Here is an 18,191-nt window from a genome sequence, read left to right on the forward strand (position 1 = left end):
TACAAAATGAGTGACTGCCTAAGTAAATCCATGAGTGGGTGCATCAGTGTCACAATCTGTGAGTAGGTGCATGAGTGCCTTTGTCCATTTGTAAGTAAGTATATGACTGTCTGACTGGATCTGTGAGAGGATACATGGTTGTCTGAGTGGGTGAGTGAGCTATGAGTGTCTAAGTAGATCTGTGAGTGAGTGCATGAGTCTCTCAGGGGGTCTATGACTGGCAGAGTGAGTGTCTGAGTGGTTCTATCAGTGTGTGTGTGGGTCTCTGAGTGTGACTGTGAGTGGGTAGATGAGTCTCTGAATATATAATTTACTGGGTGCATACTTCTTTGAGTAGGTCTCTGACTGGCTGTGTGAGTGACTGTATGGGTTTATGAGTGTCTGAGTGAGTCTGTGAGTAGATGTATGAGTGTCTGAGTAGATGTGTGAGTGGGTGTATGAGTGTCTCAATGGGTCTGCCAGGAAGAACATAAGTCTCTGAGTGGGCGAGTGAATGGGTACATGCATGAGTGTCTGAGTGGGTCTGTGACAGGGAGGGCGAGTGTCTGGGTGGGTCTTTCAGTGGATGTATGAGCCTTGACTGGGTGAGTGGGTGCCTGTATATCTGACTGAGTTTGTAAGTGGGTGTGTGAGTTTCTGAGTATATGAGTGACTGACTGAGTCCATAAGTCTCTGAGAGGATCTGTGACTGAGTGTGGAAGTGAAATATGGGTATGTGACTGGGTGTATGAGTGTCTGAGTGGAACTGTAAGTGGATGTATGAGTGTCTTAGTGGGTCTGTGAGAACATACATGAGTGTGTGAGTGAGTCTGTAAGTTGGTGCATGAGTCTCTGGGTGGGTTTGTACATGGGTGTGTGACTCTGAAAATGAGTCTGTAAGTGGGTGTAGGAGTATCTGAGTGGGTCTGTGAGTGGGTGCACGAGTGCCCAGTTGGGCCTTGAGTAGGTATAAGAGTCTCTAAGTCTGTATGAGACACTCCACATAAGTCTATAAGTGGGTCTCTAAGTAGGTGCATGAGTTTCTGAGTGGGTCTGTACACAGGTGTGCCACTCTCCAAGTGAGTCTGTAAGTAGGTGCATAATTACCTGAATGGGTATATGAGTGCATGAGTATCTGAGTGGGCATGTGACTGGATGAAAAAGTGTTTGAGTAGGTATGTGAATGGATGTATGTGTCTGACTGAGTTTGTGAGAGTGTCCATGAGTGTGTGACAGTGACCGGCAAGTCTATACAAATATATATATATATATCTTTTTTATATTTTCACCAATATTCGCAATGACATTACGATAGTCAAAAAGTCCCCGCAACGTTACATGGGTCGTGCTGGCAATCATGTTGTATCGTGAATATCGCATGTGATTAAAAAAATCTATTTTTGACACATAACTTGTGTCACTAACACACCCATTATTATAAATGGGGTCAGTGTATCCCTACCCTGACCCCTAATGTTAGCTTTCACACAAATTTTCAGCCCCGGGAGCTGTTCCCAAATGATAAAATGGTGGCCGCAACTTTCTGTTCCGGTTGTGCCCAGCCAATCACAGCATTCCCAATGGCATGTAAATCCACAATTAATCGCGAAACCACAGCGAAATATACAAGGCCAGAGGTATATCTATAATTTTCAGCTTAAATTTCTCAAACTACTTGACGGATTTGCACCAAATAACAAAAAGCATGATCTGTATGGTAATGAGAAAGAATATCAAGGGTAAAAATTCGACCTACCATAACATCAACTTAAAAATATTGTGGAATGGAAATATCGAGTGCAAGAATATCATTGTCAAGAATATCGATTTGAAGGAAAGTAATATTGATTTTAAAAATATAGAAGTTAATATTATCATTTGCAAAAATATAGTTGTTTAAAATATCTGTTTTTTAATTAGTGTTATGTATTTTAGTGTATATTTTAAATGTATGTTATGTTTTTTTGTGTTTTTAGTTCTGTAGGGGGTTGCGGGTTTATAGGGGAATAGGGTGGAAAATAATCTAATGATAATAAATTAATTCATACTTTTAATTTATTAATATTTATTTAATTGGGATTTTATAATGTTAATTGTGTTTTTAATTTTTTGGGGGTAAATGTTAGGTGCGGATTTTGCGGTTATAGCGGTAAAGGGTGGGAAGTAATTTATTATCAATTAATTAATATTTAGTTGTTAATTAACATTAACTAATTAATTGGCAATTCATTATGGTAATTGTGTAATAATTTTAGCTACGGGTTGTGAGGTTTATTGGGGTAAAGGGTGGGAAGTAATTTCTTTTTAATTAATTAATGATTTGTTGTTAATTAACATGAATTCATTAATTGACAATTAATTATGGTAATTGTGTGATTAATTTTAGGTGCGGGTTGTAGGGTTTATAGGGGTATAGGGTGGGAATTAATTTATGTTCAATTAATTGATAATTAGTTGATCATTAATCTTAATTAATTGATTGGTATTTAATTAGGGTAATTGTTTATTTTTTGTGTGGGGGTTTTACTTTTATAGGGGTAAAGAGTGTGGAGTAAATTAATTTGACTTACTATATAATTAGTTGTTAAATACTATTAGTTTTTTTAATTGAAAATGAGTTTTAATTGCGTAATTAATTTTTGTCAAGTTTAATTTTAGCTGTGGGTTGTTGGGAGCATAGGGGTTAAGAGTGGGAAGTTAAATAGTTTTTTATGAGTTTTAATTTGTATTTTAATTAATAATAATTCTTTCATTGGATATTAATTATGTTAATTATGAATGTACCATTTTTTACATTTAGATGTGGGTTGTGAATTGTGTGGTGCTATGGGGCAGGAAATAAAAAAACTACATTTATGTAATAATATTTTTTTTTGTTTCTAAATATTTTCTAATTAAAAATATTCATTTGTTTGAAAATTATTTTTTAGTTTATTTAATATTATATTTGTAGGTATTTGTCATATGTATTTAACATTATAATATGTTTGTATTCTTTTTTAACTTTTTATATTAAATATATTTGTATTTACATTTTTAACATATCTATATCTTTTTTTATTTATTTAGTTTTTTAACTTTTTTTGTTGTTAATATTTTGTTTGTTTTGAATTTTGAACTGACTGAAGTGGGAATATTAATTGTTACCCTTCCACAATTCATCACTTTCCCGACTATTGCACTGACTGGAGTAGGAATAGTAAATTTAATTCCTCCGTTATCCAACACTTTCCCTACTGTTGTACTCACTGGAGTGGGAATAGTAATTTTTACCCCTCTGCTATCCAACACTTTCCCTACTGCTGCATTCATTGGAGTGGGAATAGCCATTTTTACCCCTCTGCTATCCAACACATTCCCTACTGTTGCATTCATTGGAGTGGGAATAGTATTTTTTACTGCTCCGCTATCCTTCACTTTCCTACTGGTGCACTGTCTGGACTGGGAATAGTAAATGTTTTCTCTCTGCTATCCAACACTTTCCCTACTGTTGCACTCACTGGAGTGGGAATAATAATTTTTACCCCTTCGATATCCAACACTTTCCCTACTGCTGCACTGACTGGCGTGGGAATAGTAAATTGTAACTCTCCACTATCCAACACTTTCTCTACTGTTGCACTGACTGGAGTGGGAATAGTAATTTTTATGCCTCCGCTATCCAACACTTTTGCTACTGTTGCAGTGACTGGAGTGGGAATAGTACATTTTAACCCTCCTCTATCCAACACTTTCCCTACTGTTGTACTGACTGTAGTGGGAAATTTAAGTTGAAAGATTTTTAAATAGTTTAATGTTTTAATTTATTATATGATTTCTTTAAATTATATTTCATGTTATTGGTATGTGTGTATATATATATATATATATATATATTATCTACTGGCGGTCGCCAGTAGATAGTTATAGTTACAACCTAGTTTCCATAGGAAATCTCAAAATTCTATTTTGAATAACTTTGGCGCTGGTTGACGAATCCTCGCGAAATTTTCAAAACTAATGGGGCGCTCCGCTCAGCTCCTACCCTGACAGTCTCGGGGCGATTCGTCAAGCGGGGGCCGAGAAAAAAGGGGGGTCCCAAAACGCGTTTTCCCCATGTTATTTTCCATAGGACCTTTAGACACAGCTACAGCCCGAACGGCTGAACAGAATTACGTGAAATTTGGCAGAAAGGTAGCCATAAGGTCAAGGAAGTGCCTTTTGCAGGTCTGGTGTAAATTTGTTCAGTATTTCCTGAGAAAATAGCATTTAAAGGCATATCAATATCTATACGCGCGCACCGTGCGCGCACGGTGCGCGCACCCTGCCGTGCGCGAGCGCAATTCTGATTGGTTGTTAGATGTCGGTAAACATTCGAATCGGTCGAAACCAGGAAGTTTCGGCCGCCATTTTGTCTCTCGCAGTCTGAGGGGGTGAAAAAAAAAGGTGGAGAACGTGAAAAGGGGGCAGAGTGGACAGTTCCTAACCCCCTAGCCTTGGTCAGGGTGTCACAGAAGGACCCCAAAGGGAGAAAAAAACTATCTTTTTTATTTTTTAAAAATCGCGAGGTGCGCACACCCTGCGCGCATGGCACGAACTGCGAACCATGGGTGCTCGGTGCGCTAAGCGCACCGAGCGCCCACAGAGCGCGCACGGTGCGCGCACCTCGCGATTTTTAAATATGTCATTTGAGATGTCATCAGTGATGTCATGAGTGATGTCACTGATCATGTCATGAGTGGTGTAATATGTGACGTCATCAGCAGTGCATTGCGGGCGCGCGAGTTATAGTTAGCTGAACTAACTATAACAGGGGAATTTCAATGGTTTTGTACGAGTGAAAAGTCCAGCTAACTCTAACGCCCCTGAAACCTATGGTTTTTTCAGTGAATTTCTAAGGTTTTTTAAATGCTAATTCCTAACTATAACATGCCTGAAACCTATGGTTTTTTCAGTGAATTTCAAAGGTTTTTTAACCCCTTCCATGCCCATGACGGAACGGTTCCGTCATGAGCATCGGTTGCGCTGTGCTCATGACGGAACCGTTCCGTCATGGCCCCGCCCGCGCTCGAACCCTTCAGCACCGCGGGGGAATTCCCGCAGCGCTGAAGGGGTTAAATGCTAATTTCTAACTATGCCTACAGAGATAGGACATGTGAAGAAAGAAGTAAAAACGCACAGAAAGAAAAAAAAGAAATGCAGAAAGAAGCAACAGAAGTCCTCAAAGACGAAGAAAATTGCAGGGAGAAGGATAACGTGCAGAAAGAACAAACAGAAGAGCAGAAAGAAGCCTTGTTGCAAAATCATCCTGTACCCTCAACTTTTTCAGACGAATACTGGTGGTAACTGAGTCTGACTAACCCGTCCTAGAGCCAGTGCTATGTTAAAAGACACTCAGAATACAGTGAGAACACCTACATACACTAGGGAACACTATGCGTTGGGGTCCCCCGTGATCAGCATGACCTCCTCTGTAAGCCCCTAGTATATAATAGGGCAGTGGATTAAAACTACCTCTTAAAACGCGCCACAGGGCGTGTTTGCACATATCACCTCAGGCCCCAACCCCTCACTTCCCCACTGTGTAAACACGCCCTGTGGCCGTTTTAAGTTGGGAGATTAAGTCCCCTTGAAACCTGAGGGTCCCTAGGGTCCAACTAGACCACTAGGTACCTCCAGTAAGCGCCACAGAGCTGCGTTGCAGAGAGATGTAAAAAGGGGCATGGCCTAGACCACCTCTCTGCAACGCAGCGCAGTGGCGCTTACTGGAAGCACCTGGTGGGCTAGTTGGCCCCCAGGGTCCCTCAGGATTGAAGGGGAATTATTTCCCCAACTTAAAACGCGCCACAGGGCTTATTTGCACATGTTAACTCAGGCCCCGTCCCCTCCCTCACCACTGTGTAAACACACCCTGTGGCCGTTTTTAGTTGGGAGATTAAGTTCATTTGAATCCTCAGGGTCCCTAGGGTTCAACTAGCCCACTAGGTACCTCCAGTAAGCGCCACACAGCTGCGTTGCAGAGAGGTGTAAAAAGTGGCACGGACTGGACCACCTCTCTGCAACGCAGCTCAGTGGCGCTTACTGGAAGCCCCTGGTGGGCTAGTTAGCCCCCAGGGGCCCTCAGGATTGAAGGGGAATTATTTCCCCAACTTAAAACGCGCCATAGGGCGTGTTTGCACACGTCACCTCAGGCCCCGTCCCCTCCCTTCCCCACTGTGTAAACACGCCCTGTGGCCGTTTTTTAAGTTGGGAGATTAAGTCCCCTTGAATCCTGAGGGACCCTAGGGGCAAAATAGCCCACTAGGTACGTCCAGTAAGCGCCATTGCAGAGAGGTGTAAAAAGGGGCACGGCCTGCACCACCTCTCTGCAACGCAGAGCAGTGGCGCTTACTGGAAGCACCTGGTGGGCTAGTTGGCCCCCAGGGTCCCTCAGGATTGAAAGGGAATTATATCCTCAACTTAAAATGCGCCACAGGGCGTGTTTGCACACGTCACCTCAGGCCCCATCCCCTCCCTTTACCACTGTGTAAATGTACCCTGTGGCCGTTCTAAGTTGAGAGATTAAGTTCCCTTGAATCCTAAGGGTCCCTAGGGTCAATCTAGCCCACTAGGTACCTCCAGTAAGCGCGACAGAGCTGCGTTGCATAGAGGTGTAAAAAGGGGCGTGGCCTCAGAACACCTGTCTGCAACACAGCTCCCCGGCGCATACTGGGGACACCTGTTGGGCTGGTTGGCCCTCAGGGACCCTCAGTATTGAAGGGGAATTAATTCCCCAACTTACAACTGGCCAGGGGGCGCGTTTGCAGAGTGCTGCAAGGAGGGGGCGTGGCCTCCGGCGCGATGCCGGTCTTTTATTTATTTTATTTTTTTAAGAAGGAGGGCTGTGTGGCCCCCTCTTCTTTTTCTAATTTACTGGCCCTGGGGACTCCATTCCCCAGGGCCTGCACCCTAATTTTTTTTGTTGAAAAAAATAAATTTGGCCCTCTCAAAGCCTTAACCGGCCCCGGGGACCCCAACCCCAATAAAAAAATTCTTTAGGAGGGGGCTGCGTTGCCCCCCTCCTCAGGCCACTTATGGCCCCAGGGACCCCATCCCCCGGGGCCGGCCTTTGTTTTTATTATTTTTAAAAAATATATATTTATGGAAACACCTAGGACATGCTGGACAAACCGTATGTACCTATCACCATGACGATTTGTGTGATATTCATTAAAAGGCGACTATGCATAGAATGAATCCACATGGAATGTATTTACATCGCTAGTGAAGCTCTGACGTGTCTGACGCCCTACCGTGCCTAATCTCGGCACCCGCGCCGGTGGGTACTCTCCAAGTAGACACCCTTGTTGTTTATTTATACAAACATGGGTGGCTATTGACAGGCACATTTAATATACAGGCACACCAAGCCATTCAAAGGGGAATCGACAAAAATTCGACCAAGCTATGCATGAAATCCCCCTCACGGTTAATAAAACACACATCCACCGCCAGATGTGTAATATATTTTTATTTTACTCTCTGGAAAGGAGACGAACCTCACTTGAGAGTCACAGCGTGCTCCTGGCTGAGCCCAATGCTATGTTACACCCACCAGTGCCCGCCGAGTGCCTCACACCTCTGTGTTGTATTCCACCAGCTAGTGCGTATGCTTTGACACTCTCTAGCCCATGTGCACTGTAACACCACCCCGTGAATATGTCATGCCACACTTGCCTTCGCACAGGTTATATTGCCCCATCTAACGTGCCTTCCTCGATGCCTATGTTATAACGCACAGCGCTATGCCATACATATTACAATCTGGGATCCATATCTCTGTCACAGTGCATATGCAGCGTTACACTCCCCAGCACATATTTTATATTACAACTTTAGAGACTAGTTAGGTTACACAACACTGCCCTGTGCATATTACACTCCAAGGCGCATATCGCATAGCAAGCGCTAGTGCCTGTGCTATCTCGGGCTCTCCAATGAATCTGTCATTGCGCACAATGTATTGCATATTATATTTCACGCCCCGGTTCGTCTTATATCACACTTTTTGGTGCATAGTTTATACCATATACTATATCTAGTTTTCATTTTCAATCGTGCTCTCAGGACTATGTTCTATATAACACTGCGTCCACCTACCCTTTTCACGGGCATTACATTTTGCGATGGGGGGTAGAGGGTCAGGGGGTGTTTCTGCCAAGTGAGCCCGGAGTCACAGTCACAAACGTCCTCTTCTTCCTGAATAAAAGTGAGATTATGCTGCATACTTGTTCATATTTTAAGTAGTTTGCACAGAGACACATTTTAAAAACAATAAAGTTCCTAATACCCACCTTCTCTGAACAGTTAGCTTGCTGCCCCATCCACCTCCTCCCTATCCTCTGTTGTCTTAATCCATGGACTAGCCTCCTCCCTCCTGCCATGCATGGTCTGATGTGCTGCTGCTGGAGCGGGTTATGCAAAATTTTTGTATACCCATCCCATTTTGCATGTCGTTTTATTAATTAGATTAATTAATTAATCATAATCGACTAATGGTTTGGAGTGATGTGGAAATAACTAATCAACCTTATTAATGACCGAAATACACGTGGGATTTGCATCTGCATGGCCTAATTAATGACGTGAACTAAATTTCGTACGCATATTAATGATAAATAATTAGAACATTGCATGATATATGTCGCTTTGGTGATGAAATTGTGATTCGTCCTTTATTTAGTAAGTATAAACCGCATTGAGTGTTGCTTTTGGCTAGATAAATACACACACATATGGGTATTAGCGAGGGAATAACATTTAATTAGTCATTTCTATGTATTAATAACGGTTTTGTGTTTCTTTGCTTAAGTTGACTATTCTGGCCTATCAAATGATGGCTGCTTTTGGTGCCTAACCCAACTGCCGACGCTGAACCAGGCTTGGGTGAAGTGCGCCTGCGCTAAAAGATGAGCAACAATGGCCCTGTCTTGACCCCAGGCAAGCTGTACTTATCAAGGCCACTGGGAAAGGTGCCAGCGCTACAGACAAAAGGCTTTATTAAAGAACCGAAACCAGCAAGTATGCTGACAACATGGACTAAACCTTATGGGAACGGAGAGGTTGACCCCTGATCAGCCAATCAGAACAGTTTAAAACTCAATATTGTTACATTCTGCTATTGAAATTATTATAAAACCCATAGAATAGAGAGGTTGGAGGGTCGCTCCTTCGATTTCCTAATGATATGCTGACGAAGAGGACGGTGACACTGCAGGACAGCTGTTAGCCTGAATCTTTGACAGACTGAATTAATGCCCAAAATCCTGATGAACTTAACCTGCTAAATTGATGGGCATAGATTTGCGAGATTGCCAGATTTGACATAGAGGACGACTTTAGCCAGAATAGGTAAATATGAATGGCAACTTGATCAAATGAATGATTTAATCTGCAATATTAATATAAATTTGGATTTGAACATCTACAGAAATGAGTTGGGTTGTTTATTCATTGAAATGTGTTAATGAAAAGGTTAATTAGAGTATTAGAAATTCACTTAAATCTACAACTAACAGATCCATCCCGGTCATGAGGGGAATTCCAAATGTAGAATCTAGGGCCTAATGAGTATAAGAAGGGTTTGTAGGTTTGTTGCTCATTAGGGTAAAGTGGTATCTTCCTCCCTCATTATCCAGCACTTGGAAGGATAATCGCCTCTCGTACGGACTGATGGTGAGTGTGTGTTGGTGTTATGGGCCCCACCAGCGAATGTATGGATAGTGTGCGTGTGTGAGATCTTTTGGTCTGCAACGGTAGGGAGGGATTTTGCACTCCGACCTGGAGCACTGCCACTGCCCTCCATTTAGCATGATGTACCAGTCCACTCCTCCTGCCCTCCATTGCCCAATTCTATGGCCCGTCATTGACCTCCTGATTAGCCTCTGTGCTTAGCTTGCTGCCCCTACTCTCCTTCCCCCTGCCCTCTGATGTCTTTGTGCATGCCCCTGCTCAATCCTTTTTGCCCACTATGTTCCATGGACCTGCCACTCCTATCTACTCTGAGTGTTCTGTTGAGCTGCCACTCCCCTCCCACCTGCCTAGCATTGTCAGATGACTGTAACCTGTCCCTGCCACCTCCACCCTGCCTGTCCACATGCCATGCCCCTATCCCCTTCCTCCTGTCCTCCAGGGTCCATTTTACTGCTACACCCTTCTGCCCTCCCTGGTCTGTTGTGCTGCAACTGCTCCTCCTGCCTGCCTGCGCGGTCTGTTGTGAGGCCCCTTCCCCTGAACTCTCTTGTCTGTGCCCAGGTCCTGACCCTCCCTTCTATCCTCCATGGTCCTTTGTGCATGCCCCTGCACCCTCCTTCTTGCCCATCATAGCCATTGTGCTGCCACTAACCCTCCCACTTGCCATGCATGGTCTTCTGTGCTGCCATGGCCCCTCCTACCTTCCCTGTGTGGTCAGCTAGCTGCCCCTGACCCCCTCCCACCTTCCCTCCATGGTCTGTGTGTATGCCATCATAGTCTCATTGTTGCTCTCCATGGTGTGTTTTGTTTCTAGTGCCCAACCTGCCTGACCTCCATGGTCATCTTGCTGCTCCTGCCTTGCCCCCTTGCCCCCAGCCCTCTGTTTCCATGTGCAGACCCCTATTCCCTCCCTCCTGGCTTGTCTGTTCCATTGTAATGCCCCTGATCCGTCCCTCCTGTCCTTTATGGTCTGTTATGCTGCAGCTTTCTCTCCTGTCTGCCCATTATGGTCAGCTAGCTACCATTGCCTCTTTCCCCTCTGTTCTCTGTTGTCCATGTGCATGGTCCTGTCCCCTCCCTATTGCTTTCTATGGATTGTTGTGCTGCACTCCTGTCCCGCATGCGCTGTGTGGTGTATTGTGCTGCTGCAAACCCTGATGCCTGCCCTGTAGGGTCAGTTTGGTGCACCTCTCCATGTCCCTCCTGTCCTCTGTTATCCGAGTCCATGCCCCTACCCCAATTCCTCCTGCCTACCATGATCCAATGTACCATAATTGCGAACATTTTGAACTTGGTAAGAGGGAGATTTTGAAAAAAAACTGGGGTATTGTATTTCCCCTTTGAGTTACTTTGAAAAAGAGGAGATTGTAGACAGGAGAGAGATCAAATAAAGCCCATTTGAGCTTAAAAACATTGGACGTTTCCTGGCTGAAACGGGTCTGTTGGCATGTATGGTTGTACTACCACTGCCTCTTCCTTCTGCCCACAATGGTGTATTATATTGCTACAGCCTCTCTTGCCAGTCCTGTATTGTTGGTTTGTTGCCCCTGCCCTCCTTTCCACTGCCCTCCATAGTCTGTTGTGCTGCCACTGCCCTTCCTGCCTGCCCAGTCTGGTCAAATTGTTGCATATGCACTCTCCTACCTGCCTTCAATTTTCAGAGTCCGTGCCCCTGGCCTCTGCCTCTCAACAGTATCCCAATGAACAACTAGATTGCCAACATTCTATATTTATTACAAAAGTGTGGAACGCCTGACGTCATCTTGATGTAATCAAAACTGTAATACCTAGAGTATTTCCTTTAGAAATTACATATATGAGAGGGTCTTATTTGCATAAAAATTATGGTTAGTGCTCTAAAAAACTAAAATGAGGACATATTTTCTGAGTTTTAAAATAGCAACAAAGAACTTTTACATTATTTGTATTCTTTATGTTTTTTTATCCAGTTGACCACTTGATTAAATGTTGCACCTAGGGGAGAGGATGTGGTGTTACTTCCGGAGCTGCAGACTTTGCAACTGGGAAACCAGGTTGGAGTTTCTGCTTCAGCTCAACATTCTGTGATTCTGGTCAAATCAGTTAATCTCCCCATGTCTACAACCAAAATGAATTTGGTCTTGTGTGATGTAACCAATGCTTATGCACTCCAATACATGACAAGTCTGCACTATATAAAGCTGCAAATACTCAAAAAATAAGTGTTTTGCACACTTCTGTCATTGGGCTACATGTGGGCTACGTCTGGGTGATATTTGTGCTGCATTTGGGCTCTTTTGTCTCAGGTGGCCATCTTGGGAAATTTATTTGTTATGAAGTTTCCTAATTTCCTCATTTACTGCAGTCTCCTCATTAGGAAATGCTTTCAGTTTTTTACTTTGATTCCATCAAGAAGGTATTCAGATATGTCACACATTTGCCATATATTCTGAATGTTAGCACTCTAGTTGCTCATTAGATCACTGTAGTAAAGCTACTGCTCACCACGGAAGTCTGCTGCTGGTATTAAAAGTGCATGTTTCAGTCTGCATATCAGAAGTTTTTAATGAAATAGAAGAGGATTTGAGAAGTCACTCAAAATGTGCCCTAATTTTTCTTTCTTCAGCACTAATCATAATTTCTATGGCATAATGAACCCCCTCATTGTGTTCCTTTTTAAATTAAATGTTTTAAGTGTTACCAGTTTTTTCCAATCAAGATGGCTTCAGGTGTGCCATACTTTTGTCATAAGCAAGACAGTAAGCGCTCTAGTTGTTCTTAAGAACACTCTGGGACATTCTGTCATTGGGCTATACTTGGGCTACATCTGGGTGATATTTGGGCTACATTTGGGCTCTTTTGTCTCTGGTGGCTATCTTGGGAGATTTATTTGTTATGAAGCTTCCTAATTTCCTCATTTACTGCAGTCTCCTCAGTGGGAATACTTTCAGTTTTTTATTTTGGTTCAATCAAGAAGGCATTCAGATGTGTCACACATTTGCCATAAATTTGGAATGTTATCACTCTAGTTGCTCATTAGATCACTGCAGTAAAATTACTGCTCACCAGGGAAGTCTGCTGCTGGTATTCAAAGTGCATGTTTCAGTCTGCATGTCAGAATGTTTTTATGAAATAGAAGAGGATTTGAGAAGTCAAAATGTGCCCTAATTTTTCTTTCTGCAGAACTAATCATAATTTCTATGGCAAAATGAACCCCCTTATTTTGTTCCTTTGTAAATTAAATGTTTTAAGTGTTACCACTTTATTCCAATCAAGATGGCTTCAGGTGTGCCATACTTTTGTCATAAGTAAGACTGTTAGCGCTCTAGTTGTTTGTTAGAACACTCTGGGACATTCTGTCATTGGGCTATACTTGGGCTACATCTGGGTGATATTTGGGCTACATTTGGGCTCTTTTGTCTCTGGTGGCCATTTTGGGAGACTTATTTGGTATGATGTTTCCTAATTTCCTCATTTACTACAGTCTCCTCAGTAGGAAATACTTTCAGTTTTTTACTTTGATTCCATCAAGAAGTCATTCAGATGTGTCACACATTTGCCATAAATTCAGAATGTTAGCACTCTCGTTGCTTATTAGATCACTGTAGTAAAGCTACTGCTCACCAGTGAAGTTTGCTGCTGGTATTGAAAGTGCATGTTTCAGTCTGCATGTCAGAATTTTTTAATGACATAGAAGAGAAAATGTGCACTAATTTTTCTTTGTGCGGCACTAATCATACTTTCTATGGCAAAAAGAACCCCCTCATTTTGTTCCTTTTTAAATTAAATGTTTTAAGAGTTACCACTTTATGCCAACCAAGATGGCTTCAGGTGTGCTATACGTTTGTCATAAGTAGGACTGTTAGTGCTCTAGTTGTTCTTTAGAACACTCTGGGAAGAACACAAAGGAATCAACTGACAGTCTCTGCCCTTGTTGGATGTACATGTTTTACTGAGAATGTCAGACTTCATTCTCACATGACTGAGAAAGATAATGTGAATTTACAGAAAATATGCTCTCAGTTTAGCTTATAGATCACCTTCCAAACTTCTGTGGGAAAAGCATGAGAAAATAGTTTTCTCTCAAACATGATTCATGATATCACAGCAGAAGGCTTTTTCACATGGTAAAATCACCTTAGAACACACCACAATTCCTAAAATGGGTATGGTACCATCAACAAATGATTTATAATGTAACTAAAGTCTTAAAACCTTCTATTAACTGCAATGCTTTTTAATGAGGTGCTATCATGTATATTGGTCCCAAGATGGCTGCCAACACTTCTTGGATGAAGTGCTGACAGCCAATCAGATCTCACGATGAGATGTGTGGTTAGGCTCCGCCCAGATATATATGTGATTTTACTTTTGATTTTCTCAGGAACTACTTAACGGGTTTACACCATATATGCAAAAGGCACATGCCTGACCTGAGGACTACTTCTTTGCCAAATTTCAAGTAATTCTGTTCAGCCGTTCGGGCTGTACCTTCGACTAAAGGTCCTATAGGAAAATGCATAGGGAAAACGCATTTTGGGACCCCCCTTTTTTCTCGGCCCCCGCTTGACGAATCACCCCGAGACTTTCAGGGTAGGAGTTTTGAAAATTTCACGAAGATAAGTCAACCGGCGCCAAAGTTATTCAAAATAGAATTTTCAGATTTCCTATGGGAACTCGGTCCTAACTATAACTATCTACTGGTGACTGCCAGTAGATAATATATATATATATATATATATATATATATATCTATATATATATTCAATGAAAAAACCAAAGGTTTCACACACGTTATAGTTAGGAATTAGCATTTAAAAAACCTTAGAAATTAAATGAAAAAACCAAAGGTTTCACACATGTTACAGTTAGCTGGACATTTCACTCTTAAAAAACCAATGAAATTCCCCCGTTATAGTTAGTTCAGCTAACTATAACTCGCGCGCCCGCAATGCACTACTGATGACGTCACATATTACATCACTCATGACATGGTCACTGACATCACTCATGACATCACTGATGACATCTCAAATGACATCACTGATGACATCACTGATGACATCATCCAGTGAATGTGTGTTTTTCTGAAAATTAAATATGTTTTATATATGTATATCTCAAGGTCAATGGAAGAATAAATGGGTATATAAGTGTCTAAATGGATGCTTTGTTTTTGAAAAATGTATTGTGTAACTGACTGATTAAGTGTATCATAGTGAATACATGGCTTACTGAGTAATGTTTAAATATGAAAATATCTGTATCAGTCTCTCACTTTGTGTATAAGTGGCTGCATGGGTTGGTGATTAGCTTCATGGGTGTCTATATAGGTTATTAGTTGTTTTTTTGAGTATCAGTCTGAGTGTCTGCATGGTTCGGTGGGGGGTATTACGTAGTGCATAGGTGCATGAATGAGTGATTCACTCTTTGTATGTGTTGAAGACAGCATGTGTGCAGGACTGTATGGGTGGATGAGTGTGTGTATGGGTGTGTTAGTGAGTGAATGACTGTCTCAATAGTGTCTTTATGAGTAACTACATATCTATTAAACTAGTATATGTGACTATTGGTGTATATAAGTGAGTATATGTGAGAGTGAGAGATTGAAAGAGTTCCTGTATGAATAAGTATGTGTTTCTATAAGTGACTGTTTATAAGACTAAGTATGTGTAAGTTTCCGTAGAAGTAAGTGTGGTGGTGTGTGTATAACTGTATATGCAAATAAATGTATGTTTGTTTCTTTATTAGCATGAGTGAGTATGTGTGAGTAACTCTATGGATGAGTGGCATTGTGTAACAGGATGTATAGGTGTATGAGTACATATGATGAGTGAGTACATGTATGAGTGACTGTATAGGACTGTTGGTGAATGAGTGTATGTGTATGTGGTTCTTAGAATTACTGAAGAGGTTGTTGTAACTGGTATTGGTATGTCCATTGTTTTGAAAATTTTAGTCTCTATTTTTGAATGTGTGTATCAAAGGTTATATTAGGGGAAGAGGAGGTCTGCCACTCTATCACAAGGATGATGTCATCAGTGATGTCATCAGTGATGTCATTTGAGATGTCATCAGTGATGTCATGAGTGATGTCAGTGACCATGTCATGAGTGATGTAATATGTGACGTCATCAGTAGTGCATTGCGGGCGCGCGAGTTATAGTTAGCTGAACTAACTATAACGGGGGAATTTCATTGGTTTTTTACGAGTGAAATGTCCAGCTAACTGTAACATGTGTGAAACCTTTGGTTTTTTCATTTAATTTCTAAGGTTTTTTAAATGCTAATTCCTAACTATAACGTGTGTGAAACCTTTGGTTTTTTCATTGAATTTCTAAGGTTTTTTAAATGCTAATTCCTAACTATAACGTGTGTGAAACCCATGGTTTTTTCAGTGAATTTGCAAGGTTTTTTAAATGCTAATTCTTATATTTACCTTTTTTTTTTTTTCAATTTTTTTTACATATTTTTATTTTAATTTTCTATCCTTTTTTAAAGACTATGGTTAAATTTTAAAAATTCTACAATATATTTTTTATTTTTACCATTTTTTTAAACTAAACAGGTAAGATTTATTAGTATAACACAGTGGGTTTTTTTTCCCCTTTTTTTTTTTTTTAGTATTTTTTTAACGTGCGCGCACGGTAAGCGCACGTCTTGCTTTTATAACGTTAGATTTCTACGCTGCTTGCGTTCATTTACGCAATTTGCGTAGACGTACGTCACGCGTGCGCAGCGCGTAACACGTACGCTGCACGCGCATGTTACGCGGAAGTGAAGGGGCGTGCCTGTTTTGCGCATGCGCGCGTGCGTGTGTCTTTTTTACGCGCATGCGTACTTTTGCCGTAAGCGCTCTGTAAGCGCACCGTAAGCGTAACGTACGCGCACGGTAGGTCATGTGATCAAGAAACAAAACTTTTGATTGGTTTAAAGTACTTTCAGTTCTAGAACTCTCCTACACCACACCCATTCCCCTCATTTCTGCTTGTGATCCCTTAGGAGAAGGAGCTGAGTTGTCTTTGTGATACAATGGCAGAACAGCAGACCTCTTCTGAGAGTGAGGCTAGCAGCACTACCTTGAGGCAGAGAAGGAGGAAACAAAAGAGCTCTTTCATATGGGAGAATTTTTCTTTTCCAGAGGGCAAGAAAAAGGTAAATGCACCCTTAGTGACTTGTAAGCTTTGTGACCGTGTACTTTCAAGAGGGAATCCCAACAAGAAGTATTCCTTCGGGAAACACACCAGGTTGAGACACCTTCATGATGTACACGGTAGGACATATGCTCGACATACTGAAGGTAACCCTTCAGTAAGTCAACCAAGCACATCCACAGCAGCTCAGCCTGGTCCATCATCTGCAGGGCCGAGTCCATCTTCGGCAGGTCAGCTGAGCCCTTCATCTGTGGGGGGAGCATCTCCTTTTTCTGGTCCTCTGGAAACCAACCATCGGTTTGCGAGGGTTTTAATTCGGTGCGCCACTTGTCATGATCTAATTTGTCATAGGGAGACCAGTGTTGCCCTAGTGAACAATTTAATAGATCAGCACATTTGTCGTACCTACTAATATTCCCATTCTTTCTTTCCTCTGTCCCTGCATGAACACAACGGATCTTTTAAGAGCCAACCTTACCTTTCAACTTTTTTTTATATATTTTTTTAAACTTTTTTTTATTTATTTTTTACCGTACGCGTACGGTACGCGTAATTTTTTTTTTTTTTTTTAAAACACTAAAAATCAATTATCACATTACAAGGTCCTTGAGAGACTACAATGAAAAACTGAAAATGTGATTGTGGAGAAGTGGAAAAAAGGGACCATGAAATTTTTGACTTACCATACCCACTCAAAAAATTATTTATTAATTAAAATTTAATTTTAATTGCTTTAAAAATGGTTCAAGTTTTCGAAAATTTTCTATCTCAATCTGAAAAAAAAGAAAAAAGTATTAATATTTAATAAAACATTTTATAATACAGTACACATATTTACATATTTTCCAAAAACAATTTTTTGCCTTTTTTTTGCTGTTTTCAGAATATATTGCATTTCACTATAAATCGTGAAAGCAATTGCATTCATCACTTAACAGCGGGCAAAAAAAAAATAACAATCTCAAAGATTGTTTAAAAAAAGCCCAGAATCTCTTCTCAGTTAAACATAACATTATCAAAATGCCAAATATTATTCATTAAAAATATCATCTAATAACAAAAACTATTTCTAAAAAATACCGTCTGACAATTTTCTTACAGAAGCATAATCTCAAAAATAATATATCTCAAATAAATCCACAATACATCTAGTTTCCTTTCTTTTAGGCCAAATGTTAATTTTTAAAATTAATTTTTGATTTAATTTCCAACGATAATCCAATAAAATTCCAAAATTTAAATTGTACAGATGTTACCGATTCTCTCTAAAATTTTGGTTTCCGAAAGATTAATTAGGATTTAATTAAGTCCACAATACAATTGGATACCTTTCCTTTAGGCCAAATGGTAATTTTAAAAATCATTTTT

At 41.0% G+C, this 18,191-nt stretch overlaps 1 long non-coding RNA gene across 1 annotated transcript in view; it reads right to left on the minus strand.

The window, feature by feature from the left end:
- LOC146855330 (uncharacterized) overlaps positions 1 to 18,191 on the minus strand; it is a 738,491-nt gene that overhangs the window by 711,498 nt on the left and 8,802 nt on the right. The gene's annotated exons all lie outside the window — the stretch shown is intronic.

The sequence above is a fragment of the Triturus cristatus genome, chromosome 4_1 (assembly GCF_964204655.1).
Source record: "Triturus cristatus chromosome 4_1, aTriCri1.1, whole genome shotgun sequence".
NCBI classification, from domain to species: Eukaryota; Metazoa; Chordata; class Amphibia; order Caudata; family Salamandridae; genus Triturus; species Triturus cristatus.